Here is a 7,793-nt window from a genome sequence, read left to right as displayed (position 1 = left end):
AAACCTTTTTTTTCCTTCTCTTCCTATATTTTAAGTTCTTGTAAACCGTGCCGAGCTCCACAACATCCGTGGAGATGATGCGGTATATAAACTTAAGGTTTAGTTTAGTAACATCTATGAGGTGAAAATAACCAGGTGAATCGCTGGAATGGTGTCTCAGGGTGAGGAAGGATCTCTACTTCTCCTAAGACTAAGTATCTTAATAAAACATTCGGCCCGCGACTTAGCCTGTGTTTTAGATTTCGGCCCCTTATGTGATTTGAGTTTGACACCCCTAGTTTAGAACAACCACAAACCAAAACTTATATGGCTGCGCACACACAGACTTTCACCTTTGCTAGGCTGAACTGGGTAATTTTAATTACTCTGCTGTGTTGAGTGGATCCTCATTTATCACATATTAATTGCATGTAGCAGGAGTTCCTAAAATCAGATTCTGTCACTTCCATGGCCCTCCTTAGCTCACTCATAATTTATTAAGATTTGAAGAGGGTGTGAGAGCTGAGTTTGGAGAGCCTTGGTGAACCTAACACCCATGAGTGAGCTAAGGAGGGCCATGGAAGTGACTGAATCTGATTTTAGGAACCCCTGCTATATGCAATTAATATGTGACAAATGAGGATCCACTCAACACAGCACAGCACAGCACAGAGTTTTAGCTCTTGAGGCATCATTTTATCTAAAATTTCCATGTAAATGTCTTGTTAAATTACAATATTGTGATCACAGCTATAATCTATTATTAATAATATTATTTTCATTGGTTTATTTTAAATATTATTGTGAAGTGCTCAGACCAAGTAACCCAAAATATAGTGAAGTCACTACAATGAGGTTAACAAGGGGACCATCATCGCCTTCACCTGTCACCTGTTGGCCCGTTTGCTTTGAGTGAGTCTGATTTCAGTGAGCCATCACCAGTGTCCCTCCCTGATGAAGAGGTGAACCTCGAGTCGGGGGGACGGGATTGGAAGAACGAAAGAACAGTTCTAGGATTTTAACGGAGCACACAAATTTTACTAGTATATAGTCATCAATGAGAATTAACGAAACCAACTACCCCCCTATTCAGATAAGTACATCAAGTTGATCTGAAATAGTTTTTGGTCATTTAGGGAGGGCAGGGAACAGGTGAAGGCGATGATGGTCCCCTTGTTAACCTCATTGTAATGACTTCACTATATTTTGGGTTACTTGGTCTAAGCACTTCACAATAATATTTAAAATAAACCAATGAAAATAATATTATTAATAATAGATTATAGCTGTGATCACAATATTATATAGTAATTCTTGTCACAGAATACTGTTTTATCTCCCTATTAAGTAAAAAAATTGTTAAATTACAAGACATTGAATATGTATTTTGGGATCCCATTCAATTGCAACAATTCTTATTAGCTAGAGAACAGAAATGAGTTTTCTTTCTTTAAATGTGTTTCACTACTGAGAAATTGGAGGATGTAAGAGTCCCAAATAGTAGGGAAGGGTTAAAGATTCACAAGGATGAATCAAGATCCAATTCTTAGTTTTCTTCTTATTTTTGTAATTAGAAATTGTAGCAAGTCTTCCCATTGTTGTGGACTTGGAAAGGAATTTTGTTTTGTATGTATAAATATCGTTTAACTATGTGTAAGAAATCTTTTTTTCCTGGTATCATCTGATATTGTAATTATTAAATTTGCATAAATAAAAAATTAAAAAAAATAATTCAGGAGACATCTAAAAACATATCTGTTTACTAAGTATTTAGGCAATTAAGACATTCCATCCAATTGTAACTCTTTTTGCTTTCGTAAACTGCACAGAGCTTCACGGTGCTGCGGTATAGAAGCAGATTGTGATGTTGTGTAAATTGCGATGAGGTGTTTTAATTGGTTTTATTGTTATTCCGGATAATGTCTTCAGTCTTATTCCCCCTCTTTTACAAAGCCCGATAGCACGGACCTGTGCGTTAACTGCCCTGAAGCCACCCATAGGGATTTAAAGGGCTTTAGCCGCACGGCTGTTGCTGGCGCACCTTTGTAAAGTGTGTGTGTGGCGGGGGGGGGGGGGGGGGAGGGACAGAATATTTGTAAATGCAATGAACTCTGCAAAGGTATTTGTGGTATATAACCAATAATTGTAATTACAGTTTTTTTAAATCATGAAATTCAGTTGCCGGTTGTCTAAGAAGTGTTATGTTTTTACATATTGATACTAGCTTTTTATAGATGCTGATCCATCTACTTCAGTGGTCTCAAACTCAAACTCTTTGCAGGGCCACATTTTGGATTTGTAGGTACTTGGAGGGCCACAGAAAATATAGTTAATGTCTTATTAAAGAAATGACAATTTTGTATGAGGTAAAACTCCTTATAGTTTATAAATCTTCCCCCCCTCCCCTGAAGGCCTGCATGTTCCCCACTTCTTTGCAGCATCCTCCAGCTTCCCCCCTGGCCTCCCAGTCTTAGTTTCAGCTAATTAACGCAGCCTGCAGAGAGGATCGCCGGTGCTGTAATGTTCCTTGCAGGCTGCCATCGGCCTCCGCAACACGCTCCCTCTGCCGCAGTCCCGTCCCTCCTCTGACGTCGGAGGCAGGATTGTGGCAGAGGGAACATGCTGCCGAGGACCACGGCAGCCTGCAAAGATCGCTGCAGCACCGGCAATCCTCTCTGCAGGCCACGGTAATTATCTGAAGGTAAGAGTGGGAGGCCAGGGGGGAAGCTGGAGGACACTGCAAAGAGCGAGCAGCACTAGTAGAGGCCACGGGCCGCAAAATAGTACCTGGCGGGCCGCGAGTTTGAGACCACTGATCTACTTGGAACAGCCCGTTTAAGGCTACTAGAGAATGACACAGAGACTAAGAGCTAGATTCACTGTGAGCCCTTTGCAACCCGATTTCCCGCCGATTCACTAACCTCTCCTCAAATCACGATCTGTGCATGCAAATGAGGGGAATCAACTTGCAAAGCAGGAAAGATGCGATTCACTAAACTTGCCAATCAAAAAACTAGCGACTGCTGAGGATAAGTCACTTTTGCTAAAACCCTGCTCTTGGCCCCGATTCTCCTACTCTGGCCGCCCTGCTTTGAGCTCTCGGCCCTGATTCTCCTGTTCTGGCCTTCCTGCTCTGCCTCTGCCCCACTCGCCTGACCTTCCCCACAGTGCGAGCGTGTGGTTTTAATCCGCAGGTTTAAAGTGGGTTAAAACCACAGGCTTGCAAAATTAAAAAAAATAGTAAAAAAAAAAAAAATGGACACGAAAGACCACCAGCGCATGCGAAGACCATCTACAGTCTAGGAAGATGGTCTGCGCATGCTCAAGGATTGCTCTCCAGCGATCTGTGCAGTTGGTGGGGGGTGCTATCGATTGCCCCCATTTGCATGCAGGCCTTTAGTGAATTTGGCGGCCTGCATGCAATCGGGGATGGATCAGGCACAGAAAAGAGGTTAGTGAATCTAGCCCAGACATGAGCAAACTACGGCCTGCGAGCCAAATCTGGCCCGTTTAGCTTTTTAACCTGGCCCGCGGCGTCAGAGGCGGCTGTAGCTTGCCCTTGTCTGCAGCATAAGGCAGGGTTTCTAAACACGTGGTACACGGGCCGCCTGTCCATCCCGTTCGCCCACTATATTTACTTATAGCCCTGCTGGTGCCACAACGAAGGGAAGGGCCAGGCGCGTACCCACAAGCCTTCTCCTGACATCAATTGGAGAGAAGGTCCGGGATTGGCTGGCCTGGACCTTCTCTCCAACGTCAAAATTGACGTCTGGAGAAGGCTTGTGGGTACGCGCCTGGCCCTTCCCTTTGTTGTGGCACCAGCAGGGCTGTAAGTAAATATAGTGGGCGAGTGGCGGTGGGGAGCGAGCAGACGGACAGACGGACCGGAAGGGGGGAGGAGGAATCGACGGCGGGCAGGCAGGCTTTGGCATGGCTTCGGGGGATGGCGGGAAGTAATTAAATGCAGCTGGTGCAGGTCAGCTTGGGGGGAGGGAGGAAGGGGGTGCTAAGGACATAGGAAGGAGGCACTGGGGCACCAAGGACATAGGAGGAAGGCACAATGCGCAAAAAGAAAATTTAAGAGGATTCAGCAGCTGGCACCACGGGAGAGCTGTTTCCTCCTGCAGCATCAGACCCCTACCTCCCAGCCCACCTCCGTCCCCTCTGTCAAATTTAAGAACCCATTGCGGCCCACGGGTCAAAAAGTTTGCCCACCCCTGATCTAGCCCATAGTTTGTCCCCCATGTTTATGGGCTCTGTCACCGTCCCCACCTTGCAGTTAACTGCAGGAACCAGTCCCTGTGTCATTCTCTACCTCTCAGCTTTGAACACAATAGAACCAATCTCAGATTGCAAATTAGAGAAAGAAAGTTTAAGGGAGGTGCCCATAAGGCTTCCATGTCTACTACAGCTGGGGTTTTTCCCTTTCCCCAAACTCCTTTTCTGGAAGATTTAGCCACCATTTAAATTTAGGCGCAGGGACTCAAACCATCTTTTCATTGGCACGGTTTCCAGGTGTAAGTGCCATTTTATATGTCAAACAATTTTTATTGAGCTTAACAAGAGGAAAAGACAAAAAGCACAATGGCATACAGAAAACAAGCTTGATTTTTCTATAAACCCAATACAACGTAGGTATTAAAACGTCTCTATCATATCTCCCCCTCTCCTGCCTTTCTTCCAAAGTATACAGATTGAGACAGTCACATAGTAGATGACGGCAAATAAAGACCCGAATGGTCCATCCAATCTGCCTAACTTGAAGCCCTCCCCAGCCCATCTTCAACCACACAGCCATTTACAGACACAGACCGTGCAAATCTGCCCAGTACTGACCTTAGTTCTTCAATATTTACTATTATCTTCTGATTCTAGATCCTCTGTGTTCATCACACACTTCTTTGAATTCTGTCACCGTTTTCCTCTCCACCACCTCTCTCGGGAGCGCATTCCAGGCATCCACCACCCTCTCCGTGAAGTAGAATTTCCTTACATTGCTCTTGAGTCCACCACCTCTCAACCTCAAATTATGACCTCTGGTTTTACTACTATGCTATGTTAACTAGCAGAGCGATTGATGCTTTAACATGGCTTCCTGTTGCACTAAAAAAGATATCAATTCAAAAAAAGCGATTGGTCAAGACCAGTCGCTTACCTGTCTAACCCCAAACCCCCCCAGGCTCCCCACCCCCAGTCCTCCTTCAAGCTACAAGCCCCAAAGTGAACCACAGAAGAAATCAGATACAGTGGCTCATACATATGCAAAGAGCTTTAGAAGGTGCAAAGAACCACAGGTCAACAGTTCAATAAGCGGCTACAAGCCAGGGGTCATAGTATTCCAAAATGGCTCCCAAGTGCGCTGAAAAGAGCATCCCGGAGGCGAGGAAAAGTCCAGCACATCCCTTCATTCCCACCTCAGGAGTGTAATCAGGAGACACCGCCAGAGGGAAGAGTCAGGAGCGTCCACCTCCAACCATTTGAGCAAAAATGCATTTCAGAGCGACCAGGACCGTCCACTTGAGAAAAGCAGCAGCACCCCGTCGGCAAGGATAATAATGGGGAGAGGCACCAAATAAGAGCAAAGGAGCATTGTATAGTAACATTCCAGAGGCGCTCCACAAACAGAAGTATGGCATCCCAAAAGGATCTAATGGTAGGACATATGTCCCAAACCAGCCTCAGGTGCATGACAACGAAGGCAGGCAGCCAACACTCAGAACCCAGAGAGGTGAGCCCTCTTAGGAGAAATGTACAATCGTAAGACCAACTTATAGTGTTGTTCCAAAAAGTAGTATATTTATGAAAAGCAGTCAATTTTTTAACAGCATTCAATATCGTATCTGTAGGCAGGTCAATATTGAGATCATGAGCCCAAGCATCCCGCAATCTAGCATGGTCAAGCAAAGGGGACTCATCCTTCAAATGTCTATGATGGAATTTAAGAGGAACAGGGAGCTGGGATTCAATGGTAAATGCCGTTGACAACTCCTGACAAGAAGCCGATAAATGGCAAGATTGTAAGGAATTAAGGTAATGATGAATCTGCATTTAAGCAAATCCATCAGTGCGAGGGAGATCAAAATCTTCTCGCAGCTGGTCATAAGATTTGATCCTCCCATCATCCTCCAGCAATTGAAACAAATAATGAATCCCCTTTGCTTCCCATCTGGCAAAACTGGCCCCATCCACCCCAGGAGGGAAATTACCATTGAAACGGAGAGATAAGAAAGGAGAAATAGTAGGACTGACAGAGTGAAATTTACAGATCCAGTGCCAGACCCGCCGTAGAGGATGGTGTAATACTGTGTGGGGAAGGAGCCCAGGCTGAGTAGAAGGAGCAGAATGAAGATACACACTAAAATGAGTAGTTTGAAAACAAGAAAGTTCCAAAGAGGTGTTAGTAAAAGTGGAAGTACCCTGAAAGAGATCATTGATATGGCGCGTTCCACAACCAATTGTCTTTTTTTTTGTAAAAATTTTATTATTTTATAAACTACAACAGTGTAGTACATTTGATTGAATACAGAAAAATATTACAGAGATTACACCATTTTATACAATTAGTATATAGAACCATAACTTTACCCACCCACCCTTCTATCAATTATTAATAATACAAGACAACTTTATTTATTACATTGATATGAAGACTTAATATCAATTTCTCAATTACCTCTCCCTCCCCCTCCCCCCCCCGGATGTGTAAGGAAAAACTTAGAGAAAAATACATAAACCATTAATGCGAAGCAGCAAATAAAGCCAATGGACTCCATACTTTGTTAAATGAAACACTGGACCCCAAACATTCTGCTTTCATTCTCTCATATTTGTATGTATTACATACATTTGTCCACCAAAATGTGTAGTTTAATCTATCATGGCTTTTCCAATTTTTCATGATCAATTGAACAGCTATTCCAGTCAAAACCAGGAAAAGACGGCTTTTATATTTATCAAGGGGAGGTTTAACGTGTAACAGTACCACAAATTATGGTAAAAAAGGGCATCACAAAAATCAGAAAGTGGACGGCCCTTCACCCCCAAAGAAGTAGGGGCCAGACTTATCAGAAGCGGGGTCCAGAATCAAGTTGAAGTCACCCACAAGGATAAGAGGGTCCCCAGAATAACAGGAGCAAAGTTGAGTCAAAAAAAGAGGCTTCGGATGAATTTGGGCCATAGACAACCAGCATCAAATAGCGCCAATCTCCCATCAAACATAAGAGAAGATATCTGCCATCTGAAGACTTATCGAGGACCTGAACTCCAAGCGGCGAAGACTTATGGACCAGCACCACAATAACACCGTGACACCCCGGTGAAGAAGTAAAATAAACCTCATCCACCCACGAAGTTCTATTTTATAAACCATGCCTAACTTAGGAGATCAAGTGATGCAGTGAGCAGGGGCAGACGTGTTTCTGCATTGCTTGGGTTTTTCCACCACCAATAGCCCTAATTTCTCCATTTATTAGGAGCTTTCGAGCAAAATTTGAAATTGATGATTAATTATACTCATATATTGACAAATTTGCGCACAAGCAGGATATTAATATGGCGGCCAAAGCGAAAAAAGACAAATAAACAGCACCTTGTGGATGACAAGATGGCAGAAGGCCCCTCAGTAGTACCTGCCATGATCGTGGTGCGTGCTCTAGAACCCAGACCGGATAAAATATTGCAACAACTCACCTCTTGAGAGGCTGCTCTCTTGGCTACTTGACTGAGCCAATCAGGGCCTTAGATTCCTCCCCCCTTGTATCAAGGGATACAGAGAGGAGCCTATGACCGATTGGCTCAAACACCTAAGGCCCCTC

This window comes from Geotrypetes seraphini, chromosome 2 (genome assembly GCF_902459505.1).
Source record: "Geotrypetes seraphini chromosome 2, aGeoSer1.1, whole genome shotgun sequence".
NCBI classification, from domain to species: domain Eukaryota; kingdom Metazoa; phylum Chordata; class Amphibia; order Gymnophiona; family Dermophiidae; genus Geotrypetes; species Geotrypetes seraphini.
This window is presented reverse-complemented; position numbering follows the sequence as displayed.